This window comes from Balaenoptera ricei, chromosome 7 (genome assembly GCF_028023285.1).
Source record: "Balaenoptera ricei isolate mBalRic1 chromosome 7, mBalRic1.hap2, whole genome shotgun sequence".
Classification (NCBI taxonomy): domain Eukaryota; kingdom Metazoa; phylum Chordata; class Mammalia; order Artiodactyla; family Balaenopteridae; genus Balaenoptera; species Balaenoptera ricei.
The window spans coordinates 91,933,523-91,959,008 of record NC_082645.1 but is presented as its reverse complement, the minus strand read 5'-3'; positions in this window follow the sequence as shown (position 1 = coordinate 91,959,008).

Sequence of the window (25,486 nt, the reverse complement as noted above, 5' to 3'; positions counted from 1 at the left end):
TGGATAATCGCCCAGTAGCCTGTGGGGAAACCTTCACTTAAAAAAAGCTTTTTTCAAAAAAAAATAAAAAAGGTCATGAAGAACCTAGTGGCAAGATGGGAATAAAGACACAGACCTACTAAAGAATGGACTTGAGGATATGGGGAGGGGGAGGGGTGAGATGTGACAGGGTGAGAGAGTGTCATGGACATATATACACTACCAAATGTAAAATAGATAGCTAGTGGGAAGCAGCCGCATAGCACAGGGAGATCAGCTCGGTGCTTTGTGACCGCCTGGGGGGGGGGTGGGATGGGGAGGGTGTGAGGGAGGGAGATGCGGGAGGGAGGAGATATGGGAACGTGTGTATATGTGTAGCTGATTCACTTTGTTATAAAGCAGAAACTAACACACCATTGTGAAGCAATTATACTTCAATAAAGATGTTTTAAAAAAAAAAAGCTTTTTTCTAAGACAGGAAAAGAAGCAGGAATGGTCAGCTACTATTGAAAACTCTGCATATAGTCCTAGAAGCATAATTTGTCATTTCCTTTTATGGTCCTTGTCTAAGCCTGTCACTCTTCTGGAAACCACTGATGCATAAATCATGTGTCATATAAGCCGTAACTGCCCAGCACTGCTCTGTTATCCTACTTGCTCTCTGCTGGGACCCAGAAATGCATTTCCAAATGAAAATTACTTCCTAATTTAGGATAAAGAGAGAAGAACTGAACAAAAAATAGTTTTCTTAGCAATTTTCAAAATTTAGCAGAAGGAGTACGTTCAGAGGAAGAAAGACCTAATCTACATGCTTGTTCTCCAAGACAGGTCTCTGCTCCCCACACAGTCCTCAGCCCCTCCCAGTCTCGAGAGACTGGCAGTGGCCAATAGGTTTCTTTGGGGGGTTAATGGGGAGGGGTTGGCAATCGGGATGAGTTAATATATATGTGAAGCCCTTAGAACAGCTCCTGGCACACTGTAAGCTCTCTAATCATCAGGATTATTATCACTGACATTAGGAAATGGTGAATCAGTCTTATTCCTTCTCAATACTCTGGAACATTTTGGAAATTCTGAGCCAATGAAGAAGACCCCAGAGTGTCTCAGGACAAGTAAATGTACAGGGTCCTTAAGTGCTTCTGATCTTCTCCATTGGCCAGGCAGAGTCTCTGCTGCTTCTGTAGCACCAGCACCGTAGCCTCCCCACTCTACCACAGTGTAGTGGTGAATAGCAGGTGCAATTTCCACAACAGCTGCCACTCTCATCCACTGCTGCTGATATTGCCTTTGCTGTGTCTATCACGACGGCTAAAGGTGATCTCATCACCAGGATTATGGTCCTTCTATATGGACCACTTCCATATGGCTCATTAAAGTGTAATCTGACTCTTCCAGGTTATTTTCTCAAGCAAATAGAGACACGTGTCCTTAAGGCTGGATCAGAAGACTTTTATATGACAACGTGCGGTGCCTCCCTCGCCACAAACCCCAAACCTTAATTAATTCCCAAACCCTTAATGAGTCTCCTTGAGAACAGAAGTGCTGGTGGCTTTTTATGGACAATGACATTTCTTCTATCATTATGCAGATTAGATTTCCCCCCTTTACCCTCAGGAATATGTTCACTGCATTCACAACAGTGATGACAGTGACTGATTATGAGCTCTCACAACCTGTTCGCAGTCAAAGTGCCAAAGATGACTGAGACGAACACTCAATGGTTATCTTAAAGTATGAACAAGAACAAAGTGATGGGGCTTCCCTGGTGGCGCAGTGGTTAAGGGTCCGCCTGCCAATGCAGGGGACACGGGTTCGAGCCCTGGTCTGGGAGGATCCCACATGCCGCGGAGCAACTAGGCCCGTGAGCCACAACTACTGAGCCTGCGCGTCTGGAGCCTGTGCTCCGCAACAGGAGAGGCCGCGATAGTGAGAGGCCCGCGCACCGCCATGAAGAGTGGCCCCCGCTTGCCGCAACTAGAGAAAGCCCTCACGCAGAAACGAAGACCCAACACAGCCATAAATTAATTAATTAATTAAAAAAAAAAAAAGAACAAAGTGATGCTGTGTGACAAATGAAAGAATACATTTGAGATATGCAGCTGAGGTCCATGTTGGCATTTTTAAGAATAACAGGTTTGTGGAGACAAATGTAAAAGAAATGTAAAACCAAGAGAAGTGACACATAATATTTAGTAATCCAGGAACATTCTGAGAAGTCAACAGTAGATAAAAATCTTTAGGATAGATCAGTACTCAAAATCTTGTGATTGTAATCAAGCTTCTTTGATTGTCACTCTTACTAGGCAATTCCTCATTCTCGCACTCCTACTGAAACATTTTGAACTCTCTATAAGCATTCTGTTATGGGAAAGTGAGACGGATTTTTTTTCAAATAATGGGACTTCAGGAGCGTTCAGAAACATGATAGAGGCAACCTTGATGTGGATGTGGGGAGGGAATAGAACAACACTTTCATTTAAATGTAGAATATTTCATAGTTCTACATCTTAGAGCCCATTTAAATTATCTCATGAAAATCATAGTCTCACAATATTGGATGCTTTATGAGAAAGCATGCCTCACAATTTTTACCTCTCTGACCAGACATTAGAAGCCAATGGGAGTCTTCTTCTCAAAGCCTGTGAGTCTCTCTTTGAATTCTCAAGGATACATTTGATTCCAAAAAACACAGGTAAAAATTAGTCTGGCTGTTGAATAGAAAACACTATTTTAAATATAGTTACATTTTCCTCTTCTTAGAGTCGTGAGGAAAGTTCACTTAGGTCTCGAAAGTTCTGCTGATGACAAGCAAGATTCCATGTGAACTTTTTCTAACTATTTGGGAATGTCAGCAGGCCCATCATGGACTGCAGCAAAAGTGTTTCCCTAAAAAGAAAAAAATGTTTCCCTGCTCCCTGCTTTGCATTCACAAATCAGTCATACGCACTCTGTTCTTTTGTCAAGGTGACCAATATTTATATAATGCCAACTATCTTTCCAGTACTACCTTAGATATTGAGCAGAATTCAGACAGATAGATGGATAGAACATAGATAAAAGATAGGTAGCTAGGTAGATAGATTTTTAAAAACCACATAGTCCCTACTCTCTAAAATCTTACAATTCAATTGGGGAGCTAGTTATGCTCATGAAATAACTAGAAAAATGATACAAGATGGTATGGAGTCAAGTGTTTGAGTGTGTGAAACAAATTGCCAATGTTAAAAGTATTCTCATATGAAAGAGATCAAAGTGGGCAGATAGGGAAGACAGCATGGAGTGTTCAGTTGTTACTGAGCTACAATTCATGAATCGGGTAAGAATTTGATTGAAAGAATGGACACAGATGGGTGGGAAAGTAGGAAGAGAAAAGATGACAAAAGCAGGAAAGATTCCATAAGCTAGTGGGATTGCTCATGGAAAATGAAAGGGAAGGGAAAGTCAAAAACACCAACTAGTCTGAAATAATTTATGCTAGAAAGTAAAAGGGGGGACTTCCCTGGTGGCGCAGTGGTTTAGAATCCACCTGCCAATGCAGGGGACACGGGTTTGATCCCTGGTCCAGGAAGATCCCACATGCGGAGGAGCAACTAAGCCCGTGAGCCACAACTACTGAGCCTGCGCTCTAGAGCCCGCGAGCCACAACAACTGAGCCTGTGAGCCACAGTTACTGAGCCCGAGTGCCACAACTACTGAAGCCCGTGTGCCTAGAGCCCGTGCTCCGCAACAAGAGAAGCCACCGCGATGAGAAGCCCGCACAGCGCAAGGAAAAGCAGCCCCCGCTCGCCGCAATTAGAGAAAGCCCGCGTGCAGCAACGAAGACCCAACGCAGCCAAAAATTAATTAATTAATTTTTTTAAAAAAAGAAAGTAAAAGGGGGTTCATTCATTCATTGAACTGTAACTAATGATAATTATGGGTAACGCCTGGCTCTGCTGTTAGGCAGAGTTCAAGTCAAGTTCCGTGACTAAAGAGAGATTCTTACAGAAAAACAAAAACAACAACAACAAAAACAACAGATATGGTGGAGGAGGTAACTCTGGGAGCAGACCTAAAAATATCCCCACATACATCCCTGCCTACTGTCTCCATTCCTCACCCCTCATCACCAAGACTAAAATTATTTTGGAGTTGCTAATTTCAAAGTAACTGTGGGGAATATAAGACAGAGAGAGCTGAGGACAAGCCAATGGTGGGAAAACAAAGCATGTCTTTGAAGAGCAAGAAGCTGAGTATAAGGCCGGGAAACAGAAAGAAATCAAGCATCACAGGCATATGAGGTGATGGCAGGGGCCTCATCATGGCAAGCAGGAGAGAACGGGACAGGAAAATTCCCCATGGAGGCAGAGCATATTGAAAGACTGGGACTCCAGCTGGTTTTTTGTTTCCATGTGGCATCTGAAGATTTACATGTTATACGGTCTTCTGCTCAGCAAGCCATCCCAAGCAGTAAATTTCCCAGGCAGACCATGTGAGAGGGAATACCCAAAAGATGGTACAGAGGCACAGGGCAGAGACAGTTCGTTGCATTCAAATAGCTATTCCCACCCTTTTCTTTGGCCGAGACTCCAACATTTACTCAAGCACATTGCTGCCTGAAACAAAGACTACATTTCCCAGCCTTCCTTGCAGATAGGTATGGCCTGTAACTAAGTTCTAATCAATGAGGTACAAGCAGAAGTATCAAGTGGATCTATTAGAAAAGCACCTCAAAAAAACTGAATCTTGGAAGACTCCTTTAAAAAAGCCACTGATTTTCTTTTTCTTTGGGGAAATGTGAAAAATAACTAAATCCTACTTCAAGGTTGATGGGGATCATACCAGATGTAGAGACAACCACCATCTGGTTAAATAGACAATATGCTATAGAAGTTCTTTGGAAGGAGATATGAAAGGTTTGAATGGGTAAAGTGAGAGCAGCAAGAATAGTGGTCAGGGACTTCTCTGGTGGTCCAGCAGTTAACACTCCACGCTCCCAATGCAGGGGGCCCAGGTTCCATCCCTGGTCTGGGAACCGGATCCCACATGCTGCAATTAAGAGCCCTCATGACACAACTAAAGATCCCGCACGTGGCAATGAAGATCCCGTGTGTCTCAACTAAGACCCACCTCAGCAAAAGGAAGGAAGGAAGGAAGGAAGGAAGGAAGGAAGGAAGGAGAGCAATTTTACTAGGGCGATAAATGGCAGAAAGTATCAAGAGAAAATACTAATATTTGCATATTCTCATAAACTTTCCAGAGGACTAAGATTTAATGGGATGGTTATCACAATGAGCATTTTCAGGACCATGTCAAACTGGCATGGCAAAAATTGGGGATCAAATGGACCTTTCAGTAACTCTTAAATCACACCATATATGTAGGTGACTGATAAATGAAGGGAGATAAATAAGGGAAAAACCTTTAAATCAGCTATATATTTAGTGAATACTTACCTACTAGGCATTCAAAGATGAATAAACGTTAAGTCCCACTTATATATCCATCTTATATATCTCATCTTATATATCCATCAGATTTTCAGTTTATTTTATTTCCAGAGAAGGGGATAGCTACTAAATAACTACTAAAAAGCTCTTCAATGTGACCAAATTACTGTGTTCTAAAATAGTTCGGTCTCAACTAAATCAAAACCAATCTCCTTTGAGCTCTGAAGACCTGTGATGCAACCAGGATCAGAACAGTTTATATGCCCAAAAGATTTTTATGATAATTGTGTTTACTGTAAAATAGGTACACCCTGCAGAAACTATCTTATTCAATTCTGAATCATAGTCTAGCCACTTTCTGTCTCTTCTAAAACGGAGGAAATAATATTCCAACTCCAATTAGCTCAGCAATGAAGATAGTGAATTAAACCAGAATAGTGAGCAAGACAGAAAAGACAGTTTCAGGGCCCTCTCATTTAAACTGAAAATGAGATGTTACGCTGAGGACAGGGGAGGAAAATTAGTGCAAAAGACAACATTGGAGTTATGATAGCTCTAATGCGGTACCATAATGACAGGCTTTTAACCCATGATTAATTTAACTATTCACATGAGTCAACCTGCCAGTTATGTCAAAACAAGTTGGCCTGAACAATGAATTCTGGAAATAGTTCCGGCAGACCTGAGAGCAAGGGGGAAAGGGGGTGGAGAGAAAGGGGAGGGTGGGGAGGAGATTAGTCAGAGAAAATGGGTCTTGGATGTGAAGCAGAATTCTATTCACCTGCCAATTCACTGGCTTTACTTCAGCACAATGAACTCTTCAACACAGGCTCCATTCAAAGTACCTCATAAAGGAAGAAGTAGTCTAACTCCCAGTAAGACACTGCGTGTTCAGATTTGGAACCAATTGTTCATAAAGTCAAAACTAGCAGTCACCTACCTATATGGTGTGATTTGAGAGATACTGAAAGGTCCATTTGCCCCTAAATTTTTGCACTTCCAGCTTGGCATAGGACCTGAAATCCTCACTATTATAACCCTTCCATTAATTTACATCATTCTCTGGAAGGTCTCTGGGAAAATGCAAATATTTGTACTTATGCCTAGTCCCGACTGTCAGACCATCTTGTTACACTCCTGCCTAGATATCCTTTTTTTTTTTATCGTGACTGGGGTTTGCCAAAATTGCCTGGGTTAATTCTGTGACTAGGTCTGTGGATTCTGACAAGTGACTAACCCAAGAGTGTATGCACATTGTTAAATACGTGGCTCTTTAGGAGATACTGACATATGCTATATATACTGCATATACTGACATTCAACTTACAATCCAGACTTAACCCCATTGTAAGTCGAGGAAGATCTGTACTTGAAATTTGCCGAGAGTAAAACTCAAGTGTTCTCACCACACACACACAAAAAAATGAGAACTATGTGAAGTGATGGATATGTTAATTAGCTTGATTGCGGTAATCATTTCACAATGTATATGTGTTTCAAAATATCGTGTTGTATATACATTTTTAATATGTCAATCATACTTCAGTAAAGCTAGGGAAAAACATGGGCAATGGACTTGAATAGATATTTGTCCAAGAAAAATATACAAATGACCAATAAGCCCTTGAAAAGATGCTCTACATCACAATTCATATAGAAATTATGTAGGGAAATGTAAATCAAAACCACGATGAAGTAGTTCCCTGGCGGTCCAGTGGTTGCAGTGGTTAGGACCCGGCGCTTTCACTGCCATGGCCTGGGTTCAATCCCTGGTCAAGGAAGTAAGATCCCACAAGCCACATGGTGTGGCCAAAAACAAAACAAAAACCACAATGAGATACGACTTTATACCCATTAGGATGTCTATCATCAAAAAATCAGAAAATAACAAGTGAGAATGTGGAAAAATTCGCTCATTGCTGGGTAAAATGATGCAACTGCTGAGGAAAATGTTATGGAGATCCCTCAAAAAATTAAAAATAGAATTAGCATATGATCCAGCAATTCCACTTCTGGGTATATACCCAAAAGAACTGAAAGCAAGGACTCAAACAGATATTTGTCCACCATTCTTTTTTTTTGGTGGCTGCACTGGGTCTTTGCTGCTGCGCGGGCTTTCTCTAGTTGCGGCGAGCAGGGGCTACTCTTCGTTGCAGTGCGTGGGCTTCTCATTGCGGTGGCTTCTCTTGTTGCGGAACACGGGCTCTAGGCACACGGGCTTCAGTAGTGTGGCACGTGGGCTCAGTAGTTGTGGCACACGGGCTTAGTTGCTCCTCGGCATGTGGGATCTTCCTGGAGCAGGGATCAAACCCGTGTCCCCTGCATTGGCAGGCAGATTCTTAACCACTGAGCCACCAGGGAAGTCCTGTACACCATCTTCAAGCAGCATTATTCACAATAGCCAAAAGGTGGAAGCAACCCAAGTATCCATCTACAATGTGGTATATACATTCAATAGAATATTACTTAGCCTTAAAAAGAAAGAAAATTCTGACACATGCTACAAGATGGATGAACCTTGAAGACATTATGCTGAGTGAAATACGCCAGTCACAAAAGGACAAATACTGTATGATTCCAGTTGTATGAGGTTCCTAAAATAGTCAAATTCATAGAGGAAATAGAATTGTGGTTGCCAGGGGCTGGGGATAGGAGAGAATGAGAGTTACTGTTTAATGGGTACAATGTTTCAGTTGGGGAAGATGAAAAATTTCTGCAGATGGATGGTGGTGTCTGCACAACCATGTGAATTTACTTAATGCTTCTGAACTGTACACTTAAAATTGGCTCAAGTGGTAAATTTTATGTTATATGTATTTTACCACAATAAAAAAAAAGTCAGCTACAGCAAAACAGCCCACAACTGAAGCTGTACTCACAGTCAGTACTTCCTAAAGGTAATGCAGGGCACTGGACCATGCCCGGTTAACTACACGGGAATTACTTTCAGAGCTTGGCCAAAATATAAGCTATATATAAGGCCCACATCAAGATTCTAATTCATGATGTCTGGGGTGGGGCCTGAGCATTTTTTTTATGTTCCCCTGGTGATTCTAATATGTAGCCATGTTTAAAGGCTGCTATTCTGCAATTTCACTCTATCAGATTTAGAGGCAAAAAAGCAATTATCTATCTTTTGTTTGTAATTGACTCAACTCTAAAAGGACTAATTTTATATAATAAAACATGGTGATATTTGTTTATTTTTTACTTAATGCTATATTGATATATAGCAAAAAATTGAAGTCTGAAAACTTGACTTAGACATTTACTACTTAATAAAAAGAATTCATGTGAATCTTTTAAAATTAAGTTTTTAGACACATTTTCCCAATTCTTTCTGTTAACTTTGTGTTGAAATTTCTTAGATGTCCACAGAATACTTTCTAAGCTAGCAGGAAAATGTCATCTCACATGACATTTGTCTTGGTAGATGCTGGCATTATAAAAATGTTTGATTATTTCCTCATGGGTACATCACAGTTTACATTTTAAAAGTCACCTTCCACCTGAAATAATCAGTGTCTTTTCAGTGAAAGCACGACACTGTAATTATATCCCATTTGCATCTACAGACTCATTCATTATTAACAACTTTATGATTTTACATCTTTATGATCAGCATCTTTCTGAAGCCAGGAAATTTTTTTGATTACATGCTAAGTCAACGGCCAAAAGATGTCTACAAGCAATTCTTGATAAGTGGTGACACATGGTATCATGGAAATATTGAACTGAAACCAAAGACCTGGTGTCTAGACTATGTGCCACCCAGGTCCCATGTTCAGAGCTAAGTACTCACTGCCTCAGCTGAATGAAAGAAAATACCCTCAGTCAAAAGGTTATGCTTCCTCCCAGGGTCAACCTACGTACAATGACTCATGGACCCAGACCTCTTGCCTCAATCCACACATCTCTGAAGGTCCATCCCCGCTTTAGAGTTTCCTGGCTAAAGCTTGCCTATGATAACAGCTGCATCACAATTCAACCTCTCTCTCCCCAGTCCTGCTTTCCTCACTCCCAAGAGCAAGCTCTAATAAATCATTGGCAACAGCATCGTCATCTCAGAGTCTGTTCCCATGGAAACCAGACCTGCATCACCAATTTTCTCAACTAGCTCTGTAACCATAGTAAAATCACTTAATCGCACCTCCCTCTGTAATTGAAGAAGACTTACTGAGCTTGGAACCGCTGGAAATTTCCAGTGCCACATCGAACAATGTTCAGCACTGGCAGAGACCTGCCCTTGGGACTCACCTGCTGTGACCAAGTTCATACATTTTCCAATCTATCCCTTTACATCCCACCCCCTTTAAATGGCAAGGAGGGGAAATTCTGTATCACTACCAGGCACTATCTTTAAGGTCCATCAATTCCAAAGAAGACTTTGGCTTTCCACTGATAGAAAATATACTGGAATGGGGGTAGCTTAGGGTGATCAGGGTTTACCTGGGTTTACACTAACAGACTCATGTACCAGAAAGGCTCTCAGTCCCAGGTAAACCTGGTCACCATAACATGGCTCCATATATCCCCTGGTCCTTGGATTTGCACAATTGGTCATCATCTTGGTGACTCTGGCTGCCTGACTATACACAAGACAGAATATAAGTCCCAACCCACAAAACTAGGTCAGATCTGCTGTACACATTCATGGCCCTCTCTGTTTTTCCTTTGTAAGACTTATCACAACTGTACTTTTTAGTTATGCAACTATTTGTCTAATTTTTGTCTCCTCAACTAGACTGTAAGTGCCAAATGGACCCATATGCCTTGTTCATGGTTGCATCCTTAGTGCTTAGCAGAGAACCTGACACACAAGCAATGACTAGTAACTATTTGTTGGATAAATTAATGAAGTGGGAAGGAAGGAGATGTGTAACGCCTGGGACCCACTCAGAGGGTGAAAGACTAAAAGAGGATAAAGTGCAGGTTACTAAGAGTGAAAATAGATAAATAGGGAGTGGAAGACTGTGTGGGCATTCAACCTTGTACCATGTTTCCACTTTCCTGTATCATATCACTAACTACTGAACTATTGGCAAACATTTGGTTAATTCCAACACTCAGATTTGACATATATTCATAATTTTCTATCAGATCAAGTACACTGTACCCGGAATATAGTAGGCCCTCAATTAAAAAAAATAAATATGTGTTGTCTTAATGAATGAACTGTATCACCACTCTGAGGATTACTGTTTCAAATAAATTCCCTGACAAGGAGATTTTAAGCACTTTATCTAGAAGAAACCTTGGCAGATATTTCGTGAAACCTTCCAATTTCTCTCTTAAGGCAACTACATACCACATCTTGGTTCCCTGAAAGTAGTAATATCTGTAGAATTCTAGTTTCTTCTAACTGGCTACTACTAGAATAAAGCAAGCCCTTTCAGAGCACTGGAAGACACACCGAAATTCCCCTTTTGTGTAGCTTCATGACCATAATAAACATTTTATAGTATAACTCCCCACCCACATAACAGCTTTTTGACCTTATTGATGCTTAACCTGAAACTGGACTGAATTGAACATACGTTTAAAAAAACATAGAAACTTCTGTGTTCTGTGAAGTTACTAATCAATAAATGTTATCCATTTTGAACAACAATTCATAGAAACAAAATTCATATTGAAAACGCCATCCTCTTAGATTCTGGTGTAATTAATTTTGGAACATGACAATGGATTTTGCCAACTTGAGATATCAGAATTGATTTCTGCCCCTGTTCTTGGCTCTTATAAGTGACTTTTATCTTTGGACCACTTAGAGCTCTGTAGAAGCTGAACAGCTTCATTTGTCAAGCTGAAAGATTATTGTAGTTCATCAATCTATATCATACCATAAAAATACTTATAAAATTTTATTGATTTAAAATTCACTGCTGTAGCTTATAATATAAACCATGTGAACCAAGTGATATAAATAAATAAGCAAACAAGCCAGATGATAAACAGATAACTGGTAGATTAAACAAGTCAAACCTTCTTTGTCTCACACCTAACTTCATTGCAAAATTGTGAAGTTTGCAGGCCCCTACCTCCGCTATCAAGGCTCCTTAAGCTGAGATGATGGGGGGGCTTAAAGCTCCTAGCAGTATTGCATTCAGAAAAAGATGCTCTAAGGCAGCAGTTCTCACAGCATGACCCAAGGACCATTGGATATCTGGGACACCCTTTCAGGGGGTCATGAGATAAAAATTTAATTTTATAATATTACTAAGACATCATTTGAGGGTTTTGCCCCACCATGTTAACATTTCTGTTGATAGCACAAAACAATAGTGACTGAAAGTGCTGGTACCTAAGTACATATCAAGATTGTGGCGCCGAACTGTGCTAGTGGTCATTATATTCTTTACCAAAATGTACTTATTGAGAAAAAAAACCCAAACAGTTTCATTTAAGAATGCCCTAAATGAATCAGTAAAAATTATTAATTTTATTCTATCTGGGTGGTTAGGTACATGTCTTTTAAATATTCTGTAAGATGAAATGGTAAGTACACAAAGAACTCCTGTGTATTACGCCTAAAACTCTGTAATATTGTAAATCAACTATACCTCAATAAAAAAAATTAAATTAAATAAAAGAGAGCAACTGTGTACTAAAGTAAAATAGTCTCCAGGAAGAGCATTTGTGTAGTTGATTTGCGAACTGGACTTTTTCCGGTAACCCCATTTTATTTGAAAAAACAACAAATGGGCAAGGTATGCTTATTCAGATTTGGATATCTGGCAGACGTTTTACTGAAAATAAACAAAATGAACCTTTAACTTCACGGAAAACAGCTGACAATACTGTTGCCAATAATAAAATGAAAGCTTTCAAGTGAAAATTAGGATTTTAGAAAACTGTATCCAACACTGTGAACTTAACAGTTTACCAATACTTAAAGACCTTTCTGATGAAATTGGTAGTAACACAAATAATTTTTTGATATTATATAATGAAACAGGTCAACATTTGAAATATCTGCATATCTCAGTGAAATGGCATTTTCCAAATGACCAATGCATTGTATGTTACAAAATCAAGCATGGGTAAAAGATTCATTCAAAATGCAAAATAGACCAATGGATTTTAATGTTACAAAATGTAAAACCCAGTCCTTTGAGTTCAGTTTTTTTGTCATTTGCAGCTAAAGTCAGAATTGATATAGAGGAAAAGGAAAGAAGTTAAGTTTCAAGTTTGGCATCACATCAATGCAGAGATAAAGAATCAGCTTCAATATTTAGAACAAAGAACAAAAATTCAGCCAATGTAGAATATAGGAGGCAGATGACTGAAAATTCAAGCCTTCTTCACACCTCCTACTTAAGGATCTGTAGAAATATTGAGGATACTTAGACTTGGAATTGTCTGAGTATCCTCAATATTTATTTCAAATATTATCCTCAATATATATTTCAAATTTATTCAAAATACTGAGAGGAAGGCTGATTCAAACTGACATCAGGTAATGTAAGTTTCTAATAGAAAATTTTCTCCTGTAGAAATTTGGTTTCAAGAATTTGTACCCAAATGCCCATCACTGGTGAATGGATAAGCAAAATGTGGTATATCCATACAGTGGAATGTTATTTGGCCATAAAAAGAAATGAAGTACTGATGCTTGCTACAAGGATGAACCTTGAAAACATTATGCTAAGCGAAAGAAGCCAGATCTAAAGGCCACGCGCTGTAAGATTCCATTTATATGAAGGGTTCAGAGCAGGCAAATCTATTAAGAGACATAAAGTAGATGAGTGATTGCTAAGGACTGGGGTAAAGGGAACTGGGGAGTTGCTGCTAACAGGTTTGGGTTTCTTTCGGGGGTGACGAAAATGTTCTGAAATTAGATAGTGGTAAAAGTTGTACAACTTTGTGACGATACGATACTGTAAATCACTCAATTATACATTTTTAAAGGGGAAATTTTATGGTATGTGAATTGTATCTCAATAAAAAATTACATTAAAAAAGAAATTATAAACCTGGTGCATTAGTTTCCTGAGGCTGCTGCAACAGACAACCACAATCTTGTGGCTTAAAACATCAGAAATTTATTCTCTCACAATTCTAGGGGCCCAAAGTGTGAAATCAAGGTGTCCGTAGGGTTGTACTCCCTTGGGGAGTTCTGGGGGAGAATTCTTTCCTTGTCTCTTCCAGCTTTGATGGCTGCTGGCATTCCTTGGCCACATTACTCCAATCTCTGCCTATCTTCACATCACCTTCCCTTGTGTGTGTTTGTGTGTGTGTGTTTGTGTGTGTGTGTGTGTGAGATATTCCTCTCTCTAATAAGGACCCTTGTGATGGCATTTAGGATCCACCTGGATAATCTCATCTTAAGATCCTTAACTTAACCATATCTGTAAAGACTCTTTTTTCCAAATCAGGAAATATTCACAAGTTCCTGGGATTAGGAGGTGGACATATCATTGCAAGTCATTATCAACATACCACCTTAGTTTATATATAAATAACTGATGTAGTATGGTAGCCGTAGAGGTGTGCCACTTGGATCTGCCAATCAGCACAAGGAGTGAAATTAGCAGACAGCCTCCAGCTACAACATCTTCAGGATTTGCCATACTCTGCCTGGCAGCCCCAAGCCAATGACTGAGCATGGCATGTGTGCAAGGGGCTGGTCACCTCCCAACATGGGACCCCTCTACCAGCAGTCCTTATGCCAGAGCCTTCCATTGAGCTGAGTGAGATTTAGTCCTTCCTATTTAATTCATCTCTCTTCTCCCTCTTTTTACCTGCCTGTCCCTGTTGCCTCTCCCTTTATAATTCACAGAGTCACTCTCATGAATCTCTTTCATTGCCAACTTGGACTTGACATCTTCTTCCCGGAGAATCCAAACTCAGTCAGTTGATCCTGAGAGTGGTCCATCCATGACAGCAGATAGCAAAATGGACTTTCAGGACTACGTTACACATTGCCCAGCTGCAAATGAGGACCCCCATGCCCCAGTGGCATGGATAGTCCCTGGCACAAAGTGACAGCTTATTCACTAAACTTTTACCAGTGCTGACACAGGACAGTGTTCTGATGGAGAAGACTTCTCTGGCCAGTGCAATAATTCAGGCGTTTGAGAGTGAACAGTGCATACAAGGACAATGGAATTGGCTGGTTATTAAGGGATACAAAGGGGTAATGAGAAACCGAAGGCAGTTAACACTTAAAAACTAAGCGTATGAGTCAAAGGACATCTTTGACAGCTTATAAAGAGATGTTATCTCCTGCAGTTAGAGAACAGACACAGCTGTGGAGCAAATTCAGCACAGCCAAATTTCAAAGACTACTGAACACACAGCCAAGGCAAGTCTGTTGTGCTAAGACCAGGGCTCTGGCTAGAAAATACAGGACACTAAAATATGGGATAAGCATGGATTTCCCCAAAAGACTTTGGCTCTGTAGACTACCCTGAACCCTCAGAGACTGCAGAGGCTACCTACCCCTCCCTATGAAGACTTAGCATTTCCTGCATGAGGCTCTATTCTGAGTTAGTACTTCCCCTATGAGAAAGACACTGCAGAGACCTCTCCCCTGCAAGCCAACCAGCGCCCCACCTCAGAATCTGTCCCCATCTCCTCACTTGGCTGATCAATAACTGGGGTGAAATCCCAACCTACTACAACTGGACACATGTTGGAAATAATAAGGGAAGAAGAGATCATACCCTAAAGGACCTGCAAGGATTAGCTAGGATATACTAGTAGAAGCCAAAGGACTGGATTTTTGAGTGTGCTTGATTAACTCCTGTACAAGCAAGAGTTTACTGACTTAGGGACACTATATCAGAATACACGATTTAACACCCTGGCAAGGACCCAAAGGGATGAGAGAAACTCACTGGTAGGGTGGCTTTAAAAACCTGGAGAAAGCAATGACCCACGCTAAGTGAATTTGAAATGCATGAGTTGCCCTGGCAGGCAGTGGAAAAAATCATTTAAAGCCTCAGGGAATTGGACAGGTTGGGATGCATAGATATATGTGGGACCAGAAGATCGATCAGAGAATAATATTCCACAGGAAAACCTATAGGACACACCGTTCACAAAGGCCATTAGAAATGCTGTGGGGAGAGGGGCACCCATGTCACTAAGAAATTCAGTGTGGTCCTCCTCTGCAGATTAGGGCTGATCGTCGGAGAGGCAGTCACAGAGAGTGGCTCAGAAATAGCAATAGTGATAATGGCTCCCTGAAGTAGTAGACACCAGGCACATAAACGTCCAGCAGAAGCCCCTTATAAGATGGAAAAGATTTGCCTGGGATCAAGCTCATGCTAGACAAGAGAGCATGTGTAAGTTGCTTGGGGAAGTAGTTCAGACTCCTATTTGCCTTCCTTGGTTGCACCAATGTTCCTCCTTTAGCTTACACCTCATGGTCATATGGAGGGTCCCACATGAACAGCTGAACCAAGAGGAAAAAACCTGAGCTTGGTTCACAAATGGATTGGCTCTGAATGTGCGGGAAAGCTGAAAATAGATGGAGACTTCATTACAGTCCCATTCAGGGTTGACTTTGAAAGACAGTGGTGAGAGAAAATCTTTACAATGGCAGGAGCCTCACCTGGCACACCTGATCATTCACTTGTGTGGAAGGAGAAATGGTCCAAGGTGAAAATATATACAAAATCATGGACAGTAAAGAATGGCCTGATAGACTGGTCAAGGGGTTAGGAGGAAAATTCTGAGTGACTGGAGAAAAGAGTTCTGGAGTAGAGGCAAGTGGATGGGCAGATGGGAATGGGTACAAAGTATAACAATTTTTATATCAAATGCTAACCTCCACCAGAAAGCATCCACCACAATGGAAGCAATAAACAATCGAGTAGATAAAATGGTTCAGCCAGTTGACATTAGCCAACCTTCATCATCAATCACTTGAGAACTGGAAAGATGGACATACAAATAGAGTAATCACCATGTCAGAGATGGAGGCTGCACATGGGCCCAACAGCATGGACATTTACTTACCGAGGTCCATAGAGGTACTGCTATCTCTGAATGTCTAACCCACCAACAACAGAGACCAATGTTGAACCCATGATTTGGCACTATTTCTTGAGGAAACCAACTAGCCACTTGGTGGCAAGTTGACTACTTTGGACCCCTTATGTCCTGGAAAAGCCAGTGATTCATTCTCTCAAGAACACTTATTTCAAGTAAAGGGTATATCTTTTCTGCCTCCACCTTTCCTGCCAACATCCATGATCTGGGGGCTTAGAGTGACTAGTCTGCAACCATAAAAATCACATACAGGGACTTCCCTGGTGGCACAGTGGTTAAGAATCCGCCTGCCAATGCAGAGGACACGGATTCAATCCCTGGTCCGGGAAGATCCCACATGCTGTGGGGCAACTAAGCCTGTGCGTCACAACTAATGAGCTTGTGCTCTAGAGCCCATGAGTCACAACTACTGAGCCCACGCACTGCAACCACTGAAGCCCATGCGCCTAGAGCCCATGCTCCGCAACAAGAGAAGCCACCACAATGAGAAGCACGCGCACCGCAACAAAGAGTAGCCCCCACTCGCCGCAACTAGAGAAAGCCCACGCAGCAACGAAGACCCAATGCAGCCAAAACTAAATATAATAAAAATAAATAAATTCCTTTAAAAAAAAATCACATACAGCATAGCATCCAACCTACCTCACAGCAAAGGAGGTACAGTAATGAGCTCATGACCATGGGATTCACTGGTCATATTACACACAATACCATCCGAAGAGCAACCAGTCTGAAAGAGCAGTGACATGGCTTGTTAAAGTGTAAGTTTAAAGGCAATACTCTATAATAAACCCTGATGAAGCTGTTCCTCCAAATGTGATTGGAGAAGAGGATTTGCACAGCTCAAGGTGAGGACTATGGTAACCATGGAGATGCACCTCTCAGATCTCCCTTTAAGAAGAACTCACTGGTCAGCAACCAGGAATGCAGTTAACTGACAGCCTCTAGCTGCAGCATCTTCAGGATCCACTAAGTGTTTGAGCTGAGCCCATAAGCCTCCTGGACAGCCCCCAGCCAATGACTGAGCCATTGCTACCCAATGTGGAACTCTTCTATGGGTCATCTTTACCTTGGAGCTTCATTTTGGACTGGCCAAGACTTTATCAGACTGTACCACAGTGGCTCTTCCCACCCAACCCTCTTTCTTTCTCCCGCTCCTTTCCTAGGTGTCAGACATACACTACATTTCCTAGGTGTCAGACATACACTACATTTGAAGACTTTCTCTGCCTACTCTTGCTCCCTCCCTCTTTATATTTCACAGGCATTTTTATTTGACAAGCATGTTTCACAACAAGTCTCTAGTTGCATTTCTAACTCTGTCCCAGTGTTTCTTCCTGGAACACATGCAATAATTAAATTTGTCTTATCAATCAATAAAGCTAAATTAACTTACATTTCCTGCCTCACCACTACCCTACCAATGGGCCTCTACTTAACACCATGCAATTCAAGCACTTGTTAATGACTTCAATATGTATTGTTAACTACAGCACCTATAAAAAGTCCAGAGTCATTAATTTATTTATTCAAAAATTATGTATTGAGTACCTACTCCATGCTAGATACAGGCATTGGAAATACAGTATTAAACAAACCAGAAAAAAGTCCTTCTCTTCATGGAACTTACTTTCTATGGGGGCAGAGAAACAATACAAAAGACAGACTACCAGAAGTATGCCTATCTGTATTATATTGCTTTTTTTCCTCAATGGAATTTCCTTTCACAATATGACAGCACAAAAATTAGCCTCAGCTTTTTATTATGGACCAATTTAAGAAAGATTCATATGTTAAATCTCTGCTGCACTTTTTTGTTAGAGCAACTATTTATAAAACCAGTTTAATCTACATTAGAAAAAGCACTTATTAAAAATGCACATAGGCTGTGTTGCAACAATTTTATTTCTAGGAATTTATCCCAAGAAAATAATCATGAATATTCAAAAAGCTTTATCCACAGGAATAGTAGTTGCAGAGTTTTTATACTTGCAAAACATAAACTGAAAACCATCTAGTATATGACAATCTAGAATTATTTAAATAAACATTTGGCCATCCATGCAACGGGATACTGCACGGCCATTAAAAAGTATGTTATTCAAAAATATGGCAAGGAAAGATGATCACAATGTATTTAATGGAGGGAAAACTAGTCACAAAACAATATTCCATACGCTCTTTACAGGATCATCCCATTAAAATGAATCTGGAAGAATATAAACCAAAATACCAAAACTGTGTTATTTCTGGATGATGAGATTATGGATAATTTTAATTTTCTCAGTTTGCTTGTCCATAGCTTCAAACTTTTCTGCAACAAACAGGGAAATTTATTTTATCTGCTACCTTAAATTTCTTAAAGTTGTGCTTTCATTTTTGTTTTTGGTAAAGAAAAGTCACTCAACATCTCTGACATGAACATTAATAAGTAAATTCGTCAAGTGACTTCCAGATAGCTAGTTGATATTCTAGAGATAAATATTTTGATGGCCACAGCTCTTTCCCTCATAGCATTCTGGCTGGAAGGGGTGAAAGTGTCCTGTGCCCCCTAGTAACTAGCCTAAAGGAAAACTACTACCCAAACACCAGTGTCCCGAAGTCTCTGATAAGGATGCAGAACAAGCACTCAGATAGCTGCTGAGGAATACAATGCTCCTTCAACATTTATTGACCATTGATTGATTATAATACGTCTAACCTCTCTATGTCACGATTTTCTCCCATATAAGAGGTCTTTCCCTCTCCCTTACCTCTCCTAGTTAAGAAAAAACACACATGCGAACACATACACATGCACGCACAAACATACTCACAGGATCCTGCAATAGCAAGTCATTAGAAAGGACTTTGTAATGAAATTCAAGGAAGGAAGAAAAAAACCCTCTTCTGCATAATAACAAGTCAAAAACTGCATGGCAATTGACAAGAGATTAACTCTTCCAGAATCCCAATGTTTGAATTTTAATATATAATTTACATATATTTTTATATATGTATAATTTTTTCCAAGGCCAATCATAAAGAAAAAAAAAGCATGTTGCCACTCCAAGTGCACACCCCTCAGTGAATTTTCCCCTCTCCATCCTCAGGATCTTCTACTCAACTTTCAAAATTGGAAAAAAAAAAAAAAAAAAGATTCATACACCACACCAAAGTTTCAAAAATTGAAAGCTATCTACGAGAAATAACCAAGATCTGGACTTCAAAGCATATGGGCTGAGTCCTGTAGAGGAGGGGAGGCATGGCCAGGTGAGGGAGAAGCACGTCACACATTTGGGTTGAGAGGACTCCCACTCTGGGATTAGGGCCCTGTAAAGGACACAGCAGCAAGAAAGGCCAACGCTGGCTACCAGATTCAACTGGTAAAGACACATTAGCTCTTTTTAGATTTAGACAGTTTATTGTTTACATTGGAAGCAAAAGAGTAGCCAAAACTCCAGCTCCTTGTCATCCTTGTTCTACACAACAAAAAGGATGACCCACTACAAAAATAGAGGCCAGAAGATTGTGACACAAGCTGTGAGACATTCCATTGGTGCGGACCCAACTCTGAACTGCAGCTGAGGGAATTCCCTGGCGGTCCAGTGGTTAAGACTCTGCGCTTCCACTGCAGAGGGCACAGATTCATTCCCTGGTCAGGGAACTAAGATCCCGCATGCCACACAGGGCGGCTATAGATAGATGATAGATAGGTAGATAGATAGATAGATAGATAGATAGATAGATGATAAAATAAACTGCAGCTGAGTGGTTTTGGAGTCTGCAGCTCTATTCCGAAGTGGCAAGGCAGAAAACTTTATACATCATTAGTACCCCGAGCAATGAAAAACTCAAGAGTGATGGCCTTGGACCAGCTCATCACAGACCTTCCTTCCACTCTTGTTCTGGGAGAATAATAAGGTGTTCAGCCAAGACTCAGATTAGCTGTGGCTCAGGTCTTTGCCTGCATGACCTATGTAGATACATGTAAGGTTGCTAGGGTGCCATGTGGAGTTGTTCCCCTACAATCTCCACATAAGTTCTATCATGGTGAATTTTATGTAAAGACTCAAATAAACTTTTGGAGCTCTGTGAATACTCATTTGTATAAGACAGGAAGAAAGCAATCACTTAACCAACCATACTCAGTAGGGTAAACCAGGGAGGCCCAGAATTTCCTGGCCTAGAGATCATCTGATTGTTAACCTGCATAGTATGCTAACCAAACCAATTTTACTAATGGTCTTTCCTACCTCCAAGATAAGGAAATTAGTGACTGGATTATAGGGGTAATGATAGGCATCCTAGAGTAATTAAGATAATATATATAAATATAGTACAGCGCATGATATAGAGCAGATACTCATCAAATGATTGTTCTTTTCATTCATTAATTTGTTCATAATTTATTCATTCAACATATACTTTTTAAAAAGTCACTATCAGCCAGATATTAAGTCAGATGCTGGATAGATATTGCTGAATAAAGTAGACAAGACTCAATTCTCTTGAAGTCTCCAAGCTAGTGAGGAAGACAGGCACACAATAAATATACATTCACAAATTATGTATGCTATGTGCTAAACAGGAAAACTATGTATTACACTAGACACATTGAAAGATGCAAGAATGTAATTTACATGATAACTATTACATCCTTAAGGAGCCTACATAACCTACTAAGGAGGACAAGATCAATAAGCTTTTAAAGAAAAATGTGTGAAAAACTTTTCAACTCCAGAATTTCTTTGGTTCTTTTTTCCAATTTCTCTTTATTAATATTGTCTATCTGGTAAAACATTGTTTTCATACTTTAATTCTTTAGACATGGTTTCCTTTGGTTCTTTATATTTATATATTTATAAATACTAATTTCTATACTTATATTATAGATTGCATATCTATATTATATATAATGACTGACTTAAAGTCTCTAGTAAGTGCAACATTTGGGTCCCCTCAGGGACAGTTTCTATACACTTTTTTTTTCCTGGGTATGGGTCATACTTTCCTGTTTTTAAAAAATATTTTTAAAAATTTTATTGAAAACTGAACATTTTTTCTTTTTACTTAAGCCATAGAAATTTATTTTCTCATACATCTGGAGGCTGGAGAGACAAGACGAAGGTGCTGGCAGGACTGGCTTCTGGTGAGATCACTCTCCCTGGCTTGCAAACACCTGCTTTCTGTGTCCTCCCATGACCTTTTCCTTTGTGAGAACACATTCCAGGTGTCTCTTCTGCTTTTGATAACAACATCCATCTTATTGGATTAGGGCTACACTGTTATGACCTTATTTAGCCTTAATCACCTCCTTAACAGCCCTATCTCCAAACAAAGTCACATTGGGGGGTAGGGTTTTAACATATGGATATTGGGGGAACACAATTCAGCCCCTTTATACTAACCTCCCAATTTGAAAACTGGACATTTTAGATAATATACTGTGACAACTCTGGAAATCAGATTTCCCCCACCCCCAAGGGTCTGTTGTTATTGCTGTTTTATTGTTGTTGCTACAACTGTTTGTTAGTTTAGTGGCCTTCCTGGACTAATTTTATAAATTCCGTATTCTCTATAGTTGTGTAGCCACTGAGTTCTCTGATTGATTAGCTTAGTGGTCAGCTAAAGATTGGTCATAGATGTCCTTAAATGCCTTGAACCAATAAGCATTCCAGCCTTTGCTGAGAAGCTCTGTGTGTAGGTATGTTGGTACATGCCCTTGACACACAGGCAGTTTATATCTCTGTCTTAGCTGTCACTTCCTGCTTGCACAGGGTCTCTAATCAGCCAGAGGTGAGAGACTGGGGCCCTCTTGAGTCTTTCCCAGGCATGCACACAGCCTTTCGCATTTGTAGAGACTTTTAGACCCCCAAGAATATATCAGAGTTTTTCAAAAGCCCTGTGGACACCTCATTCCCCATATCTGCCTTTTAAGTTTTGACCAGGCTCTTGTTTGCCCCCAACTGGTACCATAGCTTTGTGATGTTACACAATTGTACTGGTTGTTTTTGACAAATGCCCTGAGTATGGGGCTCTTCCACAGATTAAACTCAAAGTCAGGACAAAAAAATAACAAAAACAAGCAGTTCTAAGAGGGAGGTTTATAGCAATAAAGCCTACCTCAGGAAACAAGAAGAATCTCAAATAAACAACTTACATTTACACCTAAAAGAACTAGAAAAAGAAGAACAAACAAAACTCAAAGTTAGTAGAAGGAAAGAAATCATAAATATCAGAGGAGAAATAAATGAAATAGAGCCTAAAACAACATTAGAAAAGATGAATGAAACTAAGAGCTAGTTCTTTGAAAAGATAAACAAAATTGATAAACCTTTAGCCAGCCTCATCAGGAAGAAAAGAGAGAAGGCCCAAATCAATAAAATCAGAAATAAAAAAAAAAGAGAAGTTACAACTGACACGACATAAATACAAAAGATCATAAGAGAATACTACAAACAACTATATGCCCATAAAATTGACAACCAAGAAGAAATGGACAAATTCCTAGAAATGTACAATCTCCCAAGACTGAACCAGAAAGAAATAGAAAATATGAATAGACCAATTACCAGTAATGAAATTGAATCAGTAATTTAAAAACGCCCAACAAACAAAAGTCCAAACTAGACAGCTTCACAGGTAAATTCTACCAAACATTTAGAGAACAGTTAACACCTATCCTTCTCACACTACTCCAAAAAATTGCAGAGGAAGGAATATTTCCAAACACTTTCTATGAGACCAGTATCACCCTGATACCAAAGCCAAACAAAGATATTACAAAAAAAAGAAAATGACAGGCCAATATCACTGATGAACATAGACACAAAAATCCTCAACAAAATATTAGCAAATCGAATCCAACAATACATTAAAAGGATCATACACCATGATAAAGTGGGATTTATCCCAGGGATGCAAGGATGGTTCAGTATTCTCAAATCAATCAATGTGATACGCCACATTAACAAACTGAAGAATAAAAACCATATGATCATCTCAGTAGATGCAGAAAAAGCTTTTAACAAAATTCAACATTCATTTATGATAAACACTCTCCACAGCGTGGGTATAGCAGGAATATACCACAACATATTAAAAGCCATATGTGACAAGCCCACAGCTAATATCATACTCAATGGTGAAAAGCTGAAAGCATTTCCTCTAAGATCAGGAACAAGACAAGGATGCCCACTCTCACCACTTTTATTCAACATAGTAGTGGAAGTCCTAGCCACAGCAATCAGAGAAGAAAAAGAAATAAAAGGAATCCAAAATGGAAAGGAAGAAGTAAAACCATCGCTGTTTGCAGATGACATGATACTATACATAGAAAATTCTAAAGATGCAATCAAAAAACTACTGAAGCTCATCTATGAATTTAGTAAAGTTGCAGGATACAAGATTAATGTACAGAAATATGTTGCAGTTCTGTACACTAACAACAAACTCTCAGAAAGAGAAATTAAGGAAACAACCCCATTTACAACTTCATCGAAAAGAATAAAATACCTAGGAATAAACCTACCAAAGGAGGTAAAAGACCTCTATTCTGAAAAAAAACAGATGGAAAAATATACTGTGTTCTTGGATTGGAAGAGATAATGTTATTAAAATGATCATAACACCCAAGGCAATCTACAGATTCAATGCAATCCACATCCAAATACCAATGGCATTCTCACAGAACTAGAACAAATAACATTTGTATAGAAACACAAAAGACCCCAAATAGCCAGAACAATCTTGAGAAAGAAGAACAGAGCTGGAGGTATAACCTTCCCAGACTTCACTATACTACAAAGCTACAGTAATCAAAACATCATGGTATTGACACAAAAACAGATGCAATAGATGAATGGAACAGAATAGGGAGCCAGAAATAACCCCACGTACCTATGGCCAATCAATCTACAGCAAAGGAAGCAAGAATATACAATGGAGAAAAGAGGGTCTCTTCAACAAGTGGTGCTGGGAAAACTGGGCAACCACATGTAAAACAGTGAGATTAGAACATTCTCTCACACCATATATAAAAATAAACTCAAAATGGTTTAAAGATCTAAATATACGACTTGAAAACATAACATTCCTAGAAGAGAACACAGGCGGGACACTCTGTGACATAAATTGTAGCAATATTCTCTTGGTTCTGTCTCCTAAGGTAAAAAAAATAATAATAATAATAATAATAAAAAAAATGGGACCTAATTAAACTTAAAAGCTGGGACTTCCCTGGTGGCTCAGTGGTTAAGAGTCCACCTGCCACTGTAGGGGACATAGATTCGATCTCTGGTCTGGGAAGATCCCACATGCTGCGGAGCAACTAAGCCCATGCACCACAACCACTGAGCCCACGTGCCACAACTACTGAAGCCCACGATCCTAGAGCCCATGCTCCGCAACAAGAGAAGCCACCGCAATGAGAAGCCCACGCACCGCAACAAAGAGTAGCCCTCACTCTCCACAACTAGAGAAACCCCATGTGCAGCAACAAAGACCCAGTGCAGGCAATAAATAAATAAATAAATACATTAAAAAAAAAAAAAACTTAAAAGCTTTGGCACAGCAAAGGAAACCATTAACAAAATGAAAAGATAACCTCCTGAATGGGAGAAAATATTTGCAAATGCGACCGATAAGGGGTTGACACCCAAAATATATAAATAGCTCATACAACTCAATATCAAAAAAGCAAGCAACCCAATCAGAAAATGGGCAGATGGTATGAAGAGATATTTCTCCAAAGAAGACATATAATGCACATGAAAAGATGCTCAACATCACTAATTATTAGAGATATGCAAATCAAAATCACAATGAAAATTACCTCACACCTGTCAAAATGGCTATCGCCAAAACATCTACAAATAATAAATGTTGGAGAAGATGTGGAGAAAAGGGAACCCTGTACACTGTTGGTGGGAATATAAATTGGTGCAGCCACTATGGAAAACAGTACAGAGGTCCCTCAAAAAACTAAAAACAGAACTATCATATGATATAGCAATTCTAATCCTGGGCATATATCTGAAGGAAATGAAAACACTAACTCGAAAAGGTATGTGCACCTCAATCTTCATAGCAGCACT